The 21259-nt window shown below is 36.6% G+C and overlaps 1 pseudogene; it reads left to right on the top strand.

Annotated features, from left to right (window-relative positions):
• Positions 1–20574, top strand: part of LOC149533238 (G-type lectin S-receptor-like serine/threonine-protein kinase LECRK2) — a 57865-nt pseudogene extending 37291 nt beyond the window's left edge.
• The last annotated feature ends 685 nt before the right edge of the window (positions 20575–21259 follow it).

Below are 21259 nucleotides of genomic sequence, written 5' to 3'. Positions count from 1 at the left end.
TCTCTCCCAACTTGTACTCTCTCTCACACTTCCTCTCTCTCCCATCCCCTACTTTCAATCTCTTTCCCCCATCCTACACTCTCTCTTTTCCACCCCTACTCTCTCTCACACTTCCTCTCTCTCTCCCATCCTATACTCTCTTTGCCACCCCTATTCTTTCTCACTTTCTCTCTCCCCTCTCCCATCCCCTACTTTCTCTCTATCTCTCTCTCACACACACATAGCCATTCTTTTATCCCCCCTAGTTCTCTTATGCAATTTAGGTCTTAATAGTGCATGCACCCTATAGCGCATAGGCGCTACTGAGAAATCATGTTTTAGATAGCATGTGCATGCTATAGGGCGCATGCGCTATTGAAAGCTTATTTAAACCCAAGCCTAAGGCTTGGTTTTGCCTTGGAGATCCAACCCAAAGGTTTGGAGTTTATGAACAGGTCTAAGATGTGTTTTCTAGCAAACATACCAAAATGGATTGTTTTCTCTTGTGTGCTCCCCTTCAAGATTCCTCGTGGTTGGGCATCGATAAGATCAGGTTACATAGCATTATAGGTCTCTGTGTTAGCTATCTAACCATATAATTTATTTTTAATTTGAACTCTTTCAAACCTTTCATCTATAATTTCTTTTGAATGTATTTTCATTTTTTATCAAAAACCACCATGTACTAATTGGGCTATAGATTTTAGCTCGTTCATCAAATTTTGCAACAACTAAGTTTTTTAGAAACTAGACTCCATTCTACACACTTTGAAAAAAAAAAAAGTTTTGATTTTAGATTAGTTTTCAATTATTTCTAGGGGGAGCACACAGATATTTCACATTTTTTGGATGTGTCTAGTTAAAAAATTCATTAAAAAAAAATACACATTATAAAATTACTTGAAAAATATGGGATAAACTACATAGTGTTAAGTAACTCTTGACCAGAGCGATTAAAGAATTTCAAAAAAAAAAAGTTAAAATTTTAGGGGGGGCACACTTTGTGCTGTGTTATGTTTTTTTTGGAATAAATAGTACCACTTTTTGTGGCCCCCTTTTTTGAGGACCTAAAACTAAACTATTTTGAAAAAAAATTAGTATTTTAGAAACTAGATTCAAAGGACTACGACTTTTATTTTTGTCATATCTTAAAATTTTGAGCATAACTATCTTCAAATTCTTGTTGAAGTTCAAAATTTGCAAATTTCAGGAAAAAGGTGTCCACTTATACCCCCCTTTTGGCACCACAACTTGGTGCACTTACCCAGGTCGAGATTGCTGCCATGGCTCCTTATAATAATAGATCAGAGTATTATGGAGAGAGTCTGAGTGAAATAGTAGAAATATTGATAGAAAGAATTGATTCTTTCTATGATAGTGGATTCACCTTCCTGAGGGATCTTAAGCTTATAATAGCCCAAATCGCAACCAAAGACTGCACTTGTATTAACACCAAGTGAGTCGCTGTGACAGTTCAAATTCTGAGGAAAAATCTCATGTTTGTAGTCCACATGGGATACCTTTCTGTGACAAACACAAATGGAGAATTGAAGGTTTTGTATAATTTTTACACATAGGAAGAAGTTTTTGATTTTCCTTTTGTTGTTGGACACTCTTCATGGAACTTAAGAGATTTAGGATTGTATCTCTCACCGTGTACAGTGTCAGAAACTCATGTTACTATAAGAGACATTTTTTTCTCAAATTAGGTTAAAATTGGAGATTTCTTTACCCAAGAATGATAGCAATAGCAAGGGGTGGCATTCATCATTTGAGAGCTTCCTGGAGGCATTGGCAAATAGAAGGTATGCAATAGTTCACTAGGGGATAAGTCCAGACACCATAGATTTCTCTAATAATGATGAGGTCCAAAGATTGTAGCTAGAGGCCGATGTAGCTCTTAACAAAGTAAAGAAAGTCCTATCAGTTTGTGGATGCAAATGTTCTATTTGCTTCTGGAGGTGTGTGATGGAGAAAGGCCACAGTGATCAACATTCTTGCATGGGGAGCCATTTGTGTATAGAAAATTACAGTTATTATGCTCAAGAAGGAGACAACTTAAGCTTATGTGGGGATTTAGTAGGGCATGAAGGAAACCACAATTGCAAAAAGAAAAATCATACATGTGGGGAGAGCTGCTACTTATGTGATATGTCTTCAAATTTTAACGAGAAATGTTCTCTTGGGCCAGGGCACTTGGGCCAGCATAAATGTAGTTCTCAACACATTTCTAGCACAAAATGTTCTCTTCCAAGGTGTAATAATCCTTGTGTTGTGGCTATTGAATCCAACCATAAAATGTGTTAGTATTACAAATATTGCTAGAACAAGTGCATGATAGATGATTGTAGTAGGACATGTGGTATCAAAGATCACTTCCATGATTTGGATCAAAATGTAGACCATTTGTGCAGAAATGAGCATGTGTGCAGCCATGAATGTAAGATATCGAGAATATGTGAAATCTTCTTTGAGGTAGTGAAATGAACTAGGGGTTTTCAGGCCAAATGGGGTCCTTTGAGTATGAACTTGTGTCAGAGCAAAATGGCTTGCACAATTGTTGTGGCATTCCCATTCCTCCCTACGAAAGAAAACATGAAGGTTCGCATGTTCACACTAAAAAAAAAGATTTCGTGGACCATTGTGACACTAGATGCCAGTCTTGTGGTTACTTCTACCAACTCCCAATTGATCACCCAAGATACAGTGATCAATATGAGAAACATAAGCTTCAATTCAAAGGGCAAAGATTTTGATATTGAAGACCGCAAGTATAAATGGGGAGAGATAGGCAAACCAAAAATGTGTAACCTTTAGAGGGGGGTTTTGGATCCACGACCAATGGAAGATGTAGTGGAGAAAATGGAGGCAGAGATCTCATTCACCACCATGAGTGCAGCTATAGATGTAGGAAAACCCATGTCATTCAAACTCCTTCACAGAGTTAGGGATTGTGCCTCCAATTTAAAATGTATTGCAGTGAGATTACACATTGGTAAAACAAAAATAATAAACCTTTGATTTAAAACTGCTAATTAACACATGAACCCACGTATTGACTTTGTAGGTATGGATTGAAACTCACAATTTTGTCTATAACAAGTTGTTCAGATCATGCATGTAAATTTGTTTAGATCGGATAAGTCCACACTTACCTGGATAATAGAAAACACATCTGCAGCAACAATCTCCATTCCCTTAATGCCCACTGCAATCAAAACCAACAAAATGCAAATGAACCTGCGCGTACAAATTTTTTTTTGTTTTTTACATCTAAGCCCCATGTTGGTCAAAATTTTGACCAACATGGGGCTTAGATGTAAAAAAAAGAAATTTTTGCCTTCTACATGCTAACCAAAATAAAAAAATTTAGTTGATGGTCAAAATTTTTGGTAGAAAAATGAGGTCAAATGTAGTAGTGCCCTAACCCTAATCCTAATTTTAACCCTAATTATAACCCTAACTATACACTAACTTCAACTCTAACTCCAACCCTTATTCTAACTTTAATTCTACTTCTAGTTGTAACTCAAACCCTAACTCTAATTCTAACCCTAACCCTAACAATAACTCTAACTCTAATTCTAAACCTAACCCTAACTCTAACTCTAACAATAGATGTAATCCTAAAAATAGCCCTAACCCTAACCCTAACCCTAATATAAATCTTAATGCCAACCCTAACTCTAATTCTAACCCTAATCATAACCATAACTCTACTCTTGAATATAACATTTTACATAACAATATCCTTAAAATAAAAGTGAGTTAAAGTTATGCAAATAAACACCATATATAGAATTGAAAAATAAAATGTTGAAGAATAATTTTATAGTAACTTTATACTAATACAATTTTGTAGTAAGTGTATACAACTATATTTAAAGAGAAATAAATAATTCAATACTAGCCTTATCAAAAATAGAAAAAAATAAAAATACTTTTCCTATTGCACTACGACTACCACTAGCTTATATATACCTATTTATATTATGCCAACAGTAATTGTTCTCGAGGCGCCTATTTTCATGAATCCCAATTGAGAAAAGAATAATCCTTGGATTTAATGAAAATAGGTGCCTTGAGAATGATTACTCTCAGGATTATATATATAAGCTAGTTAATTTTCAATTACTTTAGAAAATGTTTGCTTAAGCACACTTATAATTTTGTTGATTAAACTTTATTTATTGACATTTTGTCTATAAAAGCATAGTTTTTCTTATAGAATTTATTTATCAAAAGTATTATAGTTAAAGTTTATTATAATATATTTTATTGCAGTGAATTTTTTTTTATAGTTAATAGTTTCATAATCTTTGGAATGGTTAAGATATTTGGCTAATAATTATATAAATTTAATCATTTCTATTGAAGCTTATAAAATTATTAATTTTATTAATTGATTTAAGTGTGAGTAAATTATATTTTTATATCAAATTAGGTCATTAGTTGAAGTAAGTCAAGTGTAAGTGAGGCAACACATTTCAACTTACTTGAAATGAAAATGATCATTAGATTACTTTATTGCAAAGTATCCTTGATTTTAATATAAAAGCTTAAAAGTTTGTGGCACTTGTATTTTTAATCATATAATATCCCATTGAAGTAAGATTGATAGACAAAGCATAAAATTGGGTTTTTAACTAACTATAATAATTTATGAAATAAAAGAATTTGTAAAATTCACATATTAACTTCAAATGCTCTTTATAACAGTTAGGCTTCTCAACATAATGTTTCATTACAACTATACCTTATCCCTTCTTTCCATGCTCACATACAAGCATTGATGATGCATGTTCTAAATGATGTAAGGTTTTCACCTTGACATTGATATGTGTCATGGTCCCTTGCAAGGTAATATTATTTCATATAGTAAGCTTTTTTCTTCCCTCATTGTTGTTCTTGTTGTTTCCTATGAGGCCTCCTTTGGAGGAATCAAGATGTCTATCATACATCTCTCTACTTAACTTTATCCAAGTGGGGATGCCTCTCGGCTCATCTTCTTTCCTTGGTGAATTTTCTCTGGTGATATCCTCTTTTTTGGCTTCTCCCATGCAAGGGACCATTGCTTCTTCTCTATTGACCTCCCATCTGAGAGTTGTTCATTTTGAGGTTCTCTCTTCTCCCTCCTAGATTGTTCCTAGAAGGATCATAGAATATTTGAAGACTTATATTCCTAAATATTCCTTTGTGGAGAAGGTTGTAGGCATGGTGGCTTCACCCTTGTAGCCTAAGTCTTCTTTCCCTAGCTATGGGGAAACTTGCAAGTTTAGTGAGAAAAAGGTTTAAGTCTCAGATAAAATTCTAGCTAACACTGTTAACTCTTTGGAGTTTTCCTTAGTTGGAAGGTTCTCTTCCTTAGACCTTTAATTGACTAGATGAGGTAGTGGGTTTCACCTAGCTAACCCCATGAAGGTAGTGTCAAAAATATGCTTATCCATGGAATGTTCCTATTTGGTTTTATGAGCAAGGAAGACCCTCTATCATTGCTTACTAATGGTCCCTGGTCATATGCAGTAATACTGGGAATATTTTATCTTTCTTTCATTTGAAACAAGGCCTCAACCCACACATTGATTCAGGGGCTTCTTCTCTATTTGGGTCTTCCATGTAAGAGTTTTCAAATAGCAAGGTTTTTAGAGGTATTGCTGAATCATTTAGGTTTCTTTTCATGGTGATAGAATCACCCAATCTAGACCACCTCTATTTTTTGCCAAAACTTAGAGTGAAGGTCAACTCTATACTCCCAAGACATATTACCCTAGAATATAAGTATGGTTCATGTGCCTCCAAGCTCTAAAATACAAGAATGAAGACTTGTCTTGTCAGTCTTGCAAAAGGTATATGTTGTCCAAGCATTTATCATTGCACAAAAAGCTCAAATTTTTATTGTCCAATATAAATTATAGATTTACCTTGATCCATGAAATAAATTTCAAAGGAGGTGCTAACCACCAAGTCAACAATCTTTCCCTCAAGAACAACTTCAAGCCTTTACCACCCACTAAAGGGAGACTCAAATCCCTTTCCCAAGGCTTTGATACCACTTAAATCATTTACAACTACACCAAAAGCTCAAACTATTAATGATCAATACAAATGCCAGATTTACCCCAATCCATGGCACAAATCTCAAAGTAGGTGTTGACCACCAAGTCAAAAATCTCTATAGTATATATATATATATATATATATATATATATATATATATATATATATATATATATATATATATATCTTAAATAACTCATGTAAAGTTTAAAACTATTATTTAAGCTAGGTATTATGTGGAACCACATAAGAAAGTTTTGGCTTCCTACTCAGCCTTAGGCTTTTTGATGATACACTTGGAGTCAACCCTTTGTTCACCCATAGAAGCTTTTGTTACTACTTCACCTCTTGTTCTTTAGGCCTTTTCTTCCTCTTTGGTTGACCTGATGCTTGAATAGATTCTGGCTCCATTTTCTTTCCTAGTAGGCTCTTCTCCTCATAGGAGGAACTTGACTAGATGATTAATCTTGAGTCAATCTCAACAAAGTTGCTTCTCTGAAATAAGAGAGTGAGTTTCTTGGTGTTTCAAATGATATGTTGGTTTCCTTGACCTTGGTCCAAGATGAACCTTTGGGAATATGGTGGTTGATCCTTTCATCTCCTTGCTTCCTACTCCCAAGTGAGGTCTAGCAAACCTTAGAGCTCAACTTTCAATTCTTGGATTTTTCCCTATCGTGGACCTTGGGGTCAACAAGATTCTCATGCAGGTTGAATTATAATGGAACCTAGTGGAAGGAAAAGGATGAAAAAATAAATTAGATGCTAGCACAAGCAACAAACAAGGAAATATTGTATTTAAAGATAATAGATAGACAAATAGACCTTTCTAGTAGAAAGCAACACACTCTAGATGTTTTCACTAATGAAAAAGAAAAAGGAAAAATTAAGGGTCCCACTATGGGATTCCCCTAGAGATAGAAAGTTGAGTCAAGTATTTTGAATTTCCTTCCTATTAGAAACCTATGAGAGGCTTTAATTTCCATACCAAATAATACATACTTAAATATGATATTCTTAATAGTAAGGTTGACCTTTTGATTATTTAGGAAACTTAATAGAGAGGACAAGGGTTTAAAAAAAAATGAGTGATGTCTAGACTAGTGATGAATGGAAGTGTGTGATTCAGTGGGGGCATCTGATGGTCTTATTTTTTTGTAGAACCAAGTAAGATTCTTGCTTCCCTTCTACACTTCTCCCCTAATAACATTATCATTTCTTGTAATAATGTGATCTTTGTATTTAATAGGAATTTATTAATGTCTATACTCGTAATATTAGATTTCTAAGGAGACTACTTTGGGATTCATCATCTAATTTTTTTGTTAGTAAAAATAATGATAAATGGATGCTTGGTGTTGACTTTAACTCCCCACTTTGCCCCTTTAGAAGTTAGAAAGCAATGATGATTTTAGTGATAGCATGATAAATTTAGGGGTCTATTACCTTTGGTTGGTCTTTAAGACCTTTACCTTGATGGTGCAGAGTTCCCTTGGTCCAATCATAGGCAAGGTAAAGGTCTTATTCAATTCTATTTTGATAGATTTCTCTTATACTCTATTTAGAATGACTTGGCTAATTTCTTCTAGGAAGCTTATCCTAAGATAAGTTTGGACCATGATGTTATTTCTATGTTGGAAAGAAGGGAGAAAACCATTATCCCATTTTCCATTTGAGCTAGTGTGGTTATCCCACCCTAATTTCAAAGATGTGGCAGAACGATCGTGGAGGATGTTGAGTCGAGATTCCCCTTTGATCACAATACATAACAAACTACACCTGATTAAGGAAAAAGTAAAATAATGGAACAAGATCTCCTTTGTTAATATCCATGAAAGAAAAAAGACTCCTAGTTAATCAACTTTTAAATACTCGAGATCAAGCAGAGGCAAGTGAGAAAGACCTCAATCCTTATCAGAAGGAAAGTTGTTTGAGAGACAAATGATCTTCTTTGACTAAGCAGGAAGAATTCTTTGGGAAATAGAAATTTTATCATTATTGGATCCTTGAAGGTGATAGAAACACTAGATTCTTCCATCAATCTAATCTACATTATAGAAGTTGAAATATAATTAGATCTCTTAAGCTGGAGGATGGTTCCATTGTGGATGGTGAGGAGGATTTTCCATAAAGAGGAGAAAACCCCTAAGGTTGCTTTCTAGGTTATAAAACATCTAGTGAGGGAGAACCTAAATGTTGTTTCCTTTAAGAAGGGTTTGTAGTTTCCTAATATTAAGGACTTTGGAGTTAAATAGCTATGTGCATTCAATCATAAATATATGCAACATCGATTGGTCTAAAATTTGAAAGAGAATATAACACTAAATGGGCAGTCCCATATCTTGAATGGTAAAATCTAATGTGGATGGGTGCTCTAAAGGTAATGCGAGTTTATCTAGATAAATAGAAAGATTATTTAAGAGATTGGAAAGTTGACATGATTATAGGATTTGGGAAATCATTGGCCATTAGCACTAATAGTTTTTCTCAAGATACGTCTATATGATCTATGGACTAAAGCTCTTGTCAAATTGGGTTACAAAAAAGTAGTTGTTTCTATTTTAGTCTATATATGCTTAGAATGCATAACAAAATCAACCACACATCACTCTAGCACCCTTGGTAGAAACACCCATATTCAAACTAAGAGTCCACTATCATCCATACTTTCCAGTCTTGTAATTTTTCTTTTGTTTATAGATATCTTCACTAATAAATATAGTTGAAAATATCCAAATGTCCTTTGTGAAATTGGATCTCAATGGAACATAGTTTCCTTTAGGGTCAAATTTACTATGTACACTGCATACACATACATGTATTTTTGTGCATGTGCACACTTGTATAAGCATTATGTGTTGTACTTTTCTTGTCGTACATAAAGGTGGCATTTTCTAAATCTATAATGTTATAATTTTAATTATTTTTTAATATTTGTTTGATATTTTTACAAAAGATTTATATTATACAATTCAAACTAAAATTAGAAAAAATATTTAATTATTAGGTGGCATTTGTTAAAAGAATAATCTTTCCATTCTAATTATTACAGAATGATTTAAAATTTACAACCATTTTTGTGTAAGGACCAACATTCCACTAATATGTCACACATGAATGCTTTTTGAAAATATTGCAAAGTTACATAGTATGTTGAAAAATCAACATAAGTTGCATTTTAAAATAAAAATATTACATTGGTTTTTAGGTAAAATGATAAATCATATTCAAATACATTTCGACCAAATTATTGAATGAAATGTACAATAAAACTAAACAAGGATATCAACTAACTTATCAAAAAAATTAAATAAATACATCAAATATAATGTACACATGAGGTACAATAGACAATGATGAACTCATTATATTAATACATGCTAAAATAAATAATGTGTATGTTCATGCCTCTTGAATCCATCAAACTACTCTTCATCTACTATGCTTGAGGTGAGAATGTGGACTAGGTAGTGTTCTAACTATCAAAAACACGATTGGCTCTCCTAGTACAAAATGTGAGAGATTGAATGCTCAACCTCTCCCAAGGAACCCATAAACTCATAAAAGACATGTCAAATAGATTTGGCATAGCATTATAGCATAACAATGATTCACCTATGACATTGTAGTATCTAAACAATGGTGTGGCATGGAGAAGGTACAACTTGTTCAAGCAAATGGTCTTTTACTAGAACACTCTTTATCTAAGTTTACATGATAGTTTCCTTTTGATTTTGAGGAATTAAAATGTGATGAACACTTCTCTTTGTACATTAATGGAAAGTTGATGTTGTTTATCTTTATAATTTTTTTCAATTCATTAGTCTACTTAGAGTGGCAACTACATGCTCATGACCAATTTTTTTGAAATATTCACAAGGTGATCTATGTTGTTATATGAAGCCTAATCAAGGTCATAAGTTAGTTTTCCACACTTTTATTATCACAGTTTAACACCAAATTCTTCTTTAGGTTTTTTTAGGTAGCATCCCCAAGATGGGTCACGTAGAAATGGTCGTTGTGGTGTCAAGGGGGCATCAAGGGGAAACACATTATGTAATCTATAAGGGAAAGGACCTTGGTGCTCTCCCTATCATGGTATAAGGTAAGGTTGGGGAGGAAACACACCACAAAGACAAAATTGACTTTATTATTACATGAAGGGTTTCAAGAATTTCTATTGGCCAATGTGTTCTAAACCTAGTTCTTTTATTGACATAAGTCTTGCTTAAATGGCTTGAGATCAGGTATTTTTCATATGACAATTTTGTAGCTTCTTGCAGTGGTATTGAATTGCAAGGGATTGAGGATTGTAATCAAGTTGATTCATTGGATAATAATTGGAATCTTTATTTCACGGACATATCTCAAGATGGGATAAACCATGTTAAATCCTTATGTCTTCTTGTTCCATTTCCATGTGTTATATTTGCCTCATTTATTTGTATTTACATGTAACTATTAGACATTTGTCTTTCAAACCCCAAAGGTCTCTCCTTCCTAAATGAATATGCCTTCTTATTTAAAGAAGATGTAGAATTACATTTTTATGAGGAGGTTAATTGCGCTAGATATCTTGTTCTGGCTTTGGATTGCCTTTCTATTTCGTCCATTAAGAACCTTTTGCTTGATTCCCATGATTAACCACCAAAGATTTGGACTTTGAAGACCTAAGAATCCTCATTTTCATCGATTTAAATTTCTCTAACATCATCATCAATGCAAAAAATATATTCAAATGAAGGTAAAGTATAAGAACATCCCATTATGAACCGATAAGTTTGAAAAGTTGAAACAAAGTTGCATAGTTTGAAGGAAATTCGCTCAACATGCTGAAGGCAAATTATTAATCCTTCTTCTATTGATGCCAAAATATTTGTGTCATACTCAAAGCTCATTTTCCTTGTTTATATAGTTTTGAATTGTATCAATGTTCCTAGGATCCAAGTTGAGAAGCCCACCCTTAAGTATTTATAATGAGACTCAATAAGTAAACTAATGGATAACATTGAGAGGGCACATCAAAAAAATAAAATGGTAAAGTAGGATAAGGGTTTGGAGACCACTGGAGCTAGCGAAAGAGTTAAGGGAAACTGGAAGAAGAAGTCTGCGTACTTATCACCAAATCACAAGGACCCAAAGAAGCTGGCAATGGAAATGATGAGCAACTAGAGCTCGAGGTATTTGGAGCTTTAAAGGAAATGTGTTAGTTTTTCTTGTTTCTTACTATATGGTCTGTCGCTACCCTTTTGTTGGTTTTAGGTTACTTTTCCATTGTTTATCTTAAGGGTGGCATTTTGTTTATTGGCCATGGTTTTCTTTTAAGCTCTAATTAGTGTGTATTGATAATCTTTTATGCTCTTTTTCACTAAAGGGTTTTGAGCATTTTCAAAACTTGGTTCTACAGTTTTATAATAACATAATTCAATCAATGGAATCATGTGAACTAGGACATGATATTATTGCAATTTAAGTCAAAATCACAACATAATAAGTACTATAGATAAGTGCAAGTAAAAAAAGTAGAATAGATCATCTAATAGTTGAATAAATAGATATGCTCATTATGTTTAATACTTACAACTAAAGAAAATATGACAACTAGAGATCATTGAATTGCTTGTAAACAAAGGCACAAAATTCAAAATGTGAGAATTTATTTATAAACCATTTCTAAATGAAAGAAAGAAAGTTTTTTTAACAAAATATAACTTACATATATATTTAAAGACTAATTTAAATGCATAATTATTATCTAAAATATTCTTCTACCAAAGATTGACTCATTATTAAAATCTTAAAAAATTAGTACAAAACAATTGTAAAAATTGCAACTATTAGCACAATATTATAAAATAATTTGAACATTAAATTAACAAACATAATTATTAATTTAACACACTCCCATACTCAGATCCTTTCCATATATGGTCCCTCTATTTACAAAGTCTACAAAATTAATGGAGAACTTAAATTTCTAGGCAATTTCAAATTTTCGGTGACCCATTTTTGTCGGGTCTCGAGTCCTTGTCTACGCTGGGTGTTGCCTCCTGATCATAACGAAGCATTGTCATCCTGGGTATTTGTTGTTGTGATTCCCCTGTTCCCTGCATTTCCCCTGACTTCATTCATTCCATGGCGTCGTGGTCGTGTGGTCGTGTGCGTTTCGGCCCATCCCCTTTTTCCGCATAATATCTCAACTCTTACTGCTGCTTCCCAAAATTTCAAATGGGTTTCACTCAGTGGAGACTTCGCCTTTGGATTTCATTCTATCGCTCCTCCTCTCTACTCAGTAGGCGTCTGGTTTGAAAACATATCTGACTTTACCTTTGCCTGGACAGCCAAGACGGACGACGAAGAGCTTCAAGTCAGAAAGGGGTCTACCCTGCACCTTTCTGCGGCAGGGCTTCAGGTGTTCGATTCTCAAAGAAGACTTAAGTGGGTCGCAGATGTGGCTGTAAATGAAAACGAAAGAAGTGTAATAGCGACTGCAATGCTCAACAATGGCAACTTTGTGCTGCTCAATCGATCGGTAGCGCCCATCTGGCAGAGCTTCGAAGAGCCTACGGACACCTTGCTACCTGGCTAGACGTTGCACTTGAATCACACCATGTTTTGTAAAGTTTCAGATACCAACTTCTCCTCGGGACGGTTCGGGCTCACTGTGCAAGATGACAGAGACATGGTGATTTATCTAGTGGAGAGGTTGGAGGATAAAGGCGCTTACTGGACGGCAAGTGATGATGACTATGGTTATGGTTATGCCAGGTTGAAGCTTGATCGTACTGGACACTTGTACCTGGTAAATGTGTAATGTCTCATTTTTTTTGGAGGAATTAATTATAAAGTTATCAATTATAAATTTTTAAAAAAAATCTTTTAGAGGTTGTTGGAAGAAGTGGAGAAAAAATTAAAAAGGGAGGTCGAGCTATCAAAGAAAAAAGAATAAATAGGCATTGAAGGCTCATTGCCTATCATCGAGATTTATTATTGATTTTTCCTTTTGTGCGTTGTGGAGCCTAGGGTTTTTGCAAATAGTCACAATTGGCCTTTGAGAACAAAAACTCTCAATTGGTACGCAATTTTGAGGGTGTGAGAGATCACCTGAATTATTGCAGCTGTGGGAAGGATATTTCCAATGGAGTTGCACTTTCACCATATCATCTACAGCATTCAGTCTCCACCATTTGATCAATCGAGGTTCTTCATTTCAATCCGTAGTTGCAACAAGTTCTCAATTGTATACAGCCAGTTAGGGTTTCTCTGTAATGTGCTATGTCATAATGATTTGGTGCTGAAATTTGTCATATCATTTGTAAAAATTATTTGGTTTTCATTGAATGAATACATTGGCACTATTATTTCTTTTATTTCAGCAATATACTTTAGCTGTGCATTAAATTTAGGGTTTGTTTAGTGGCCTATTGGTACGGGTCATTACAGTGGTATCATAGCGGTTTCTTGCCAGCCTGATAAGGTTACCCAGCCACCATTTAATTTAGTTTACAAAAGAACCAGCATAACTAAGAATATGGCTGAAAGACATTCTCAAAGTCCATCCAGAAGTGTGTGAGATGATGAGACTTTATAGCAACAGGAGAGGCTTCTTCAGTCAATAGAGACAAGTACACAGGCAATGATGGTTATGATGCAACATTTGATTGGGGAAACTAGGAGGAATAATCATAATAATGACCAGGATGACAGGAGCATAGCAAGATCACAACATAGGACACGGTCTAGAACAGCTAACAGACCCACACGTCCTACATTTAGAGAAGAAACTCCAGCACACACACCTGATGCTATGGTAACAGATATTGTAGATGAACTCCGACGAGCGAGGAATGAGTGGGATTCATTACCAGAACATGTACAGGATGGATGGACATTTGACAGGTACCTGAACTATAGAGCTGCTAGGCAGAAGCAAGTAGATAAACATAGTAAGTTGCAACAGGTCACCAACAAGTTGGTATTACCCACATTTGATGGCAGTGGGAAAATGACTGCTCGTGCTTGGATTCATAAGGTGGATACTTTCCTATTTCTAAAGACTATGGCAAATATTGAAGCACTCAAGTATGCCACTTTACACTTAGATGGGGCAGCACATGATTGGTGGACACATGGCATGATCACATTGCAACACAATCAGGTAACCACTTATCAAGAGTTTGTGAATAAATTGATAGAAAGGTTTGATAAAAAAAATCCTGAAGTTTATTTCCAAGAGTTAGCCCAGTTAAGACAGTTAGGAGGCTTAGAACAATTTATTAATGACTTCTAAAAGCTTGCAGTGATGGTGCCTGACATTTCAGAAAGGAGGCTAGTCATTTTATTCACAGAGGGATTAACTGAACCACTCAAGGGGTGGGTAAAGGCCTTTGATCCTCCTACATTACAGGAAGCCATGAAGAAAGCCCATAGTATGGAACTTGCAGCTCCAACAAACTGGTTTAGTTCAAAGGGTTCTTAATCATTTAGAGATAACAAAGGGGAATTCAGCAAGGGTAAAGAGAAGGTTAGTGACTCAAAAGACAAGCTAGTTGCACCTTGGGATAAGGAAACACTTAATGACTTGCGTAGGAAGAATCTATGCTTCTTTTGCAAAGGTCCCTATGAGTTTGGTCATGATTGTCCTATAAAGCCTAAGGGGAAGGCTAATCAGGTGATGTGGGCTTATTACGAAGGTTCAAATTCAGACATCTCAGAGCACCATGATGAGGATCTTGATGAGACAGAGGGTGAACAAGAGGTAGATAGTGCTGAGAAAAAAGAGGCTCTAGAGCTACATTTACAGGAGGCACGTCTGTCTAGTATTCAATGAGAGGACTCTTTTAGATTTCGGAGAGTCTTGGCCGGACAGAAGGTTATTACTCTGTTGGATATAGGTGCCATGCATAATTTCATTGATGCACTTTTTGTGGAGAGGCGTGGACTCATTACTGAGGAGTTCGAGGGACTGAGAGTTAAGGTAGTTGATGGATATACTCTTCGTTGTGATAGGATGGTGCGAGATCTACCTTTGCGTCTGAACAACTATGAGTTTAAGGCAGACTATCATGTGGTCAACATGGGTGACATGGACATAGTACTTGGGATGCAATGGCTACATTCTTTGAAGGAGGTTACCCTGAGATTGGAGGATATGGAAATACGATTCGTGGTGGATGGCAGGACTCATGTGCTGAGGGCTATCCATAATGGTGATATTAGGACTATCTCATTTAGGCAATTTGAGAGATTAGCCAGGCATAATAATATAGAGTGGGCAGCAATATGTGCCTTGGTGCCTACCTAGGGGGAGCAACATAAGGCTGAATATCATCTAGATATTCAAAAAGTTGAGAATCAAGTATGGGAAGGTATTCAGTGAGATTCCACCAGGTAGGCCACCAGACAGAGGTACTGAGCACATTATCGAGTTGGAGGAAGGGGCTAAGCCTGTCATGATCACACCATAATGGCACCCAAAACGACTCAAAGATGAGATCGAGAGGCCCATCAACGAGTTGCTAGCAATGAGACACATCAGAACAAGTAAGTCACTCGTTGCATCTTCTGTTGTTTTGGTAAAAAAGAAGGATGGTACTCTACGAATGTGTATTGATTACAGGGTGTTGAATAAGAGAACTATAAAGAACAAGTATCCCATCCCACACATTGATGAGCTAATAGACGAATTGCATGGGGCTTGTTATTTCACAAAAAATGATTTGAGATCAGGCTATCACCAGATCAGAGTTCGAGAGCAAAATATTGAAAAAATTGCTTTCAGATGTCATTATGGGCATTTTGAGTTTGTAGTCATGCCTTTTGGTTTGACTAATGCATTTCAGTCCACTATGAACAAGGTCTTCCACCATCAATTGAGAAAATTTGTGCTAGTGTTCTTTGATGATATTTTGATCTATAGCAAGACATGGCAGGAACATTTAGAGCACTTGGAGACAGTATTAAGCATTTTACAGAGCAAGTCCTTGTATGCCAAGGAGTCCAAATGTGACTTGGGGATGATAGAATTATTGTATCTTGGACACATCATTAGTGTAGAAGGAGTACGAATGGATCTTGAAAAGATCCATGCTATTGTTGATTGGCCACCACCAGAGAACCTTACACAGTTAAGAGAGTTCCTTGGTCTATGTGGATTCTATCGCAGGTTTGTTAGTGGCTATTCATGACATGCAGCGCCGATGACAGATTTGTTGAAGAAAGGGGCATTTGTGTGGACTCAGGAGGCACAGGAGTGTTTTATGTGTTTCAAAGAAATAATGACTACATGCCCAGTATTAGCATTACCTAATTTCACGAAGCCATTTGAGCTTCAATGTGATGCTTCTGGAGAGGGAGTTGGTGATGTACTCATGTAGGACAAGCATCCTATAGCCTATGAGAGTAGGAAACTCAGAGGAGCTAAGAGATCATTCAGTATATATGATAAGAAGATGTTGGCCATCATGCATGCCTTGGCCAAATTCAGACAATATCTTGTGGGCAACAAATTTTGTATTAAAACTGATCATAATAGTTTGAAGCACTTTTTGGGACAGCGGGACCTAAATGATCGTTAGCAAAAGTGGGTGAGTAAGTTACAGGCATATGATTTTGATATCACATATGTTAAAGGGACACAGAATATTGTTGCAGATGCTTTATCTCATAGGCCACAACTCACTTCTATGATTTAGATATTAGAGGATTGGCGACACTTGATTGTAGAAGAATATGCCAAAGACATCTGGGCCTCTTCTATAGTGGAGGGGACAACAATTGATGCCAGATACACTCACAGATGATTTGATCATTTACAAGAACAGGATTTACTTAGTCTCAGGATCGAAAGTGAAGTAGTTGATTTTTAGAGCATTCCATAATTCACCTACAGTGGGCCATCCTGAGTATTTCAAGACTTACAGGTTAGTATGGGAATGATTCACTTGGAAGGGACTTAAGGCTGATGTTTTGCAGTATGTGGGTGAATGTCATATTTGCTAGCAGAGCAAACAAGAACACACTTATCCAGCAGGGCTCCTATAGCCACTTCCTATTCCTGACAGGAAGTGGGAGTGCATCTCTATGGATTTTATTATGGGCTTGCCTAGTACCCAGGGGCATGATTGTATCTATGTGGTGGTGGATAGGCTGACAAAATATGCTCACTTCTTCCCTATCGCTACTACATACTCAGCAACTCAAGTGGCAGAGGTCTTCTTCAGGGAGATTTTTAGATTACACGGTTTGCCTCGAAGCATTGTGAATGACAGGGACAATCGCTTCATGAGTCCTTTTTGGCAGGAGATATTTCGGTTGTGTGGCACTGAGCTTACACCTAGTACCAGTTATCACCCACAGACTGATGGTCAAATAGAGATTGTAAACAAATGGGTGAAAGGATATTTGAAGAATTATGTGGTAGATCAACAACGAGCTTGGGTCAGATGGATATATCTCTGTGAGTATTGTTACAATACTACATATCATATGACTATACAAATGACACCCTTCACGGCACTTTACGATTATGAGGCACCTAGTTTCTTAGATTTTTTGTTGGGAGACAGTCGAGTACCTCATGCAGGTGAACTATTACAGGAAAGTAAGAATATAGTTGCTACTCTTAGAGACAAAATTGCTAGAGCTCAGAACCAACAAAAATAGTATGTAGACAAGAAGAGGACTGAGCGTAGTTTTGAGGTAAATGATATGGTTTACCTCATATTGCAGCCATATAAGTAGTCCACTCTCAAGAAGAGTGGTAGAGAGAAACTCAAGCCACGCTATTATGGACCATTCAAGATCATCAAAAGAGTTGGTGAGGTGGCTTATGAGTTGAAGCTTCCCATAGATAGTCGAGTGCACAATGTGTTTCATATATCATGCCTCAAAAAGGCGTTGGGCCAGAATGTGATGCCTTCTGCAGTATTACCTCCCTTGGATGATGAGAGAAAATTGATCTTAGTGCCAGAATTCATTCTGGATAGTAGAGAGAAGCAGCTACGTAGGAGAGTAATCAGAGAGTATCTAGTTAAGTGGAAAGATTTACCTATTGAAGATGCTACTTGGGAGGGAGAAGTGATTTTGTAGCATCTAACATTAAGATTGCTTGAGGCCAAGCAATTTTAGGAGGGGCGGACCTGTAATGTCCCATTTTTTTGGAGGAATTAATTATAAAGTTATCAATTATAAATTAAATAAAAAAAATTCTAGAGGTTGCTAGAAGAAGCGGAGACAAAATTAAAAAGGGAGGCCGACCTATCAAAGAAAAAAGAATAAATAGGCATTGAGGGCTCATTGCCTATCATCAAGATTTATTATTGATTTTTGCTTATGTGTGTTGTGGAGCCTAGGGTTTCTACAAATAGTCACGATTGGCCATTGAGAACGAAAACTCTCAATTGGTACGCAATTTTGAAAGTGTGAGAGATCACCTGAATTATTGCAGCTGTGGAAAGGATATTTCAGTTCTTTCATTTGTGCTTAATTGCTGATTTAGAGTTTTCAGTGGAGTTGCACTTTCACCATATCATCTACAACATTCAGTCTCCACCATTTGATCAATTGAGGTTCTTCATTTCAATCTATAGTTGCAACAAGTTCTCAATTGTATACAGCCAGTTAGGGTTTCTCTGTAATGTGCTATGTCATAATGATTTGGTGCTGAAATTTGCCATATCATTTGTAAAAACATTTGGTTTTCATTGAATGAATACATTGGCACTATTATTTCTTTTATTTCAGCAATATACTTTAGCCATGCATTAAATTTAAGATTTGTTTAGTGGCCTATTGGTACGGGTCATTACAAAATGACAGTGACCTAGAAGTTGCGATGCTGAGTGCGGGTGGGGAGGGAGGGGATGAGATTCTTAGGAGAGTCACGCTTGATACCGACGGAGTCCTAAGGCTCTATGTGTGGAATCAGGTGGGCAGTGGCTCCGCTTCTTGGTCACATGTATGGCAAGCTCCGGACGATCCCTGCAAAGTCAAGGGCCTGTGCAGGCTTAACAGCTATTGTCACCTGACCGACTTTAAGAAAGCCAACTGTTTATGCCCTCCGGGATTCGATTTGGTGAGCACACAAGACGCCTGGAAGGGATGCAAGTCGAATTCTTCACAGGACTACAGCTGCAGCGGAAGGAACGAAATGATAGAGCTTGCAGAAACCGATTGGACGGAGGGTAATGATTACTCAAATTTGAGATATGTTTCTGAGAGTCAATGCATGGAGGCCTGCAGCGACGATTGCGTGTGTACCATAGTTACTTACGAGAAAAGTATGTGTTACAAGAAGCGTATGCCTCTCATGGACGGGCGACAGGGCTCTGATATTACAAGTAAAGCTTTTGTCAAAGTCACCAACCATTCGATCGCGCCCTACTCTCCCTCTTCCCCTTTTCCTCATGCTCAATTTCCAAACGCAACCAAAGATGAGGCGAAGGGCAAAGGAAAGGGGAGAGTCGTTCTAATGGTTGGAATAGGCGTGGTGGGTTGTTCTTCAGTCCTGGCTGCAGCAACGCTCCTACTAACATGGTCCTTACGTAGCTCTGTTCATCATGAGAACACTACGAGTACGGTGCAAGACAAAGCGGGGTCGAAGAGCCGACACTTAAAGGCTTATAGTTACAAAGAGATCCAGGCTGCTACAGGAGGTTTCGCACAGGAAATTGGAAGGGGTTCCTTTGGTAAAGTTTACAGAGGCAAACTGCCCAACGCACGGGCGATTGCAGTGAAGGCGCTGGATAAGCTTGTGCAGGAAGGCCAGGGGGAAAAGGAGTTCAGAACAGAGGTGAGTATTATCGGTACAAGCCATCACAGAAATCTTGTTCAATTGTATGGTTTCTGCGACGAGGGCGAGCACAAGTTTCTGGTGTATCAACATTTGAGTAACGGATCCTTGGACGGGGTCTTGTTTGTTGATAGCGGGTTTCTTAGGTGGGAGTTGCGCGTGGAAGAGTTTCTTAGGTGGGAGTTGCAGCAAGAGGCATCCTCTACCTCCATGAGGAATGCGCGACGCAGATCATCCACTGTGATATAAAGCCTCAGAACATTCTGCTTGACGATAAATACAGCCCAAAGATGACTTCGGCTTAGCCAAATTGATGAAGGCGGAGCACACTCGAACCTTTACTGCCGGGGCTCGTGGCACAAAAGGTTACATGGCACCTGAGTGGCACCGGAATGTCGCCGTCACCGTGAAAGTTGACGTTTACAGCTTTGGAGTGATGCTCCTTGAAATCATCTGTTGCAGGAATACCGTTTGCTCGGATGAGAAAGGAAAATGAAGTCCTTCTGTGCGACTGGGTTTATGACTGCTTGAAAAATGCGAGACTTGTGAAAGTGGTGGAGCAGCAGCAGTTAGAAGGAGATGGAATTGAGCAGAGGTAGCTGGAAAGAATGGTGTTGACGGCGCTGTGGTGCATTCAAGACAATCCTGCTCTGAGGCGGTCAATAAAAAAGGTCGTGCAGATGTTGGAAGGAACAGTGCAGATCGCCGTACCCCCATTGATATTTCCATCGTTTTGCTACTACGTATAACTGCTCTCTTGAGCACGTTGTAATGCTATATTACGATCATGCTGTAATCTCATCTAGCCACTCCAGACCCTTTCTCTTGCTTTTATTACTATATCATGGTGTTCCTCTTCACCACTGGTTCTAAGCTTGAATAGTAATTTGCAGCTACCTAACAATGGCAACTTCTTCAAATATCACTGTATGAAAGCAATTATCGAAATATCAAACGAAATTTTGTTATTATATTTTATATTTTACCGCTTCTTAATAATCTTTTATTTATTATAATGTTATGATTTCTATATTAGATTTATCTATATAAAAAAAATCAAGAAATCAGGTGTGATGTATCTATATTGAAGTTGTTATTGAAATTTGATATGTGTCTTGAAATTGATAATTCTAGACTTCTAAGATAGATATGTTTAAGATTTCTATATTTAATTTTTCTTTCAATAATTTATATTAAAATATATAAATGAGGACTTCGATGGAATCATTACATCAATGTTCTTAAGAACATATCTTAGGAATAAATTAATTATGTCAATTATGTTTTCAAGATTCATTATGTACACTGTAATCAATATAAGGTAATTTTCTATTCGTTTGCCCATGCATACATATTCAATTCTTCTATAATAATAAAAACTATATAATTTAGATATCGCTCATACAATAACAACATTGTTTAACTCTGTCAAAA

The sequence above is a fragment of the Cupressus sempervirens genome, chromosome 10 (assembly GCF_028749045.1).
Source record: "Cupressus sempervirens isolate cs-2001-9-10 chromosome 10, ASM2874904v1, whole genome shotgun sequence".
NCBI classification, from domain to species: Eukaryota; Viridiplantae; Streptophyta; class Pinopsida; order Cupressales; family Cupressaceae; genus Cupressus; species Cupressus sempervirens.
The sequence above is the reverse complement of the archived record's forward strand: the minus strand, read 5'-3'. Positions and strand labels throughout refer to the sequence as shown.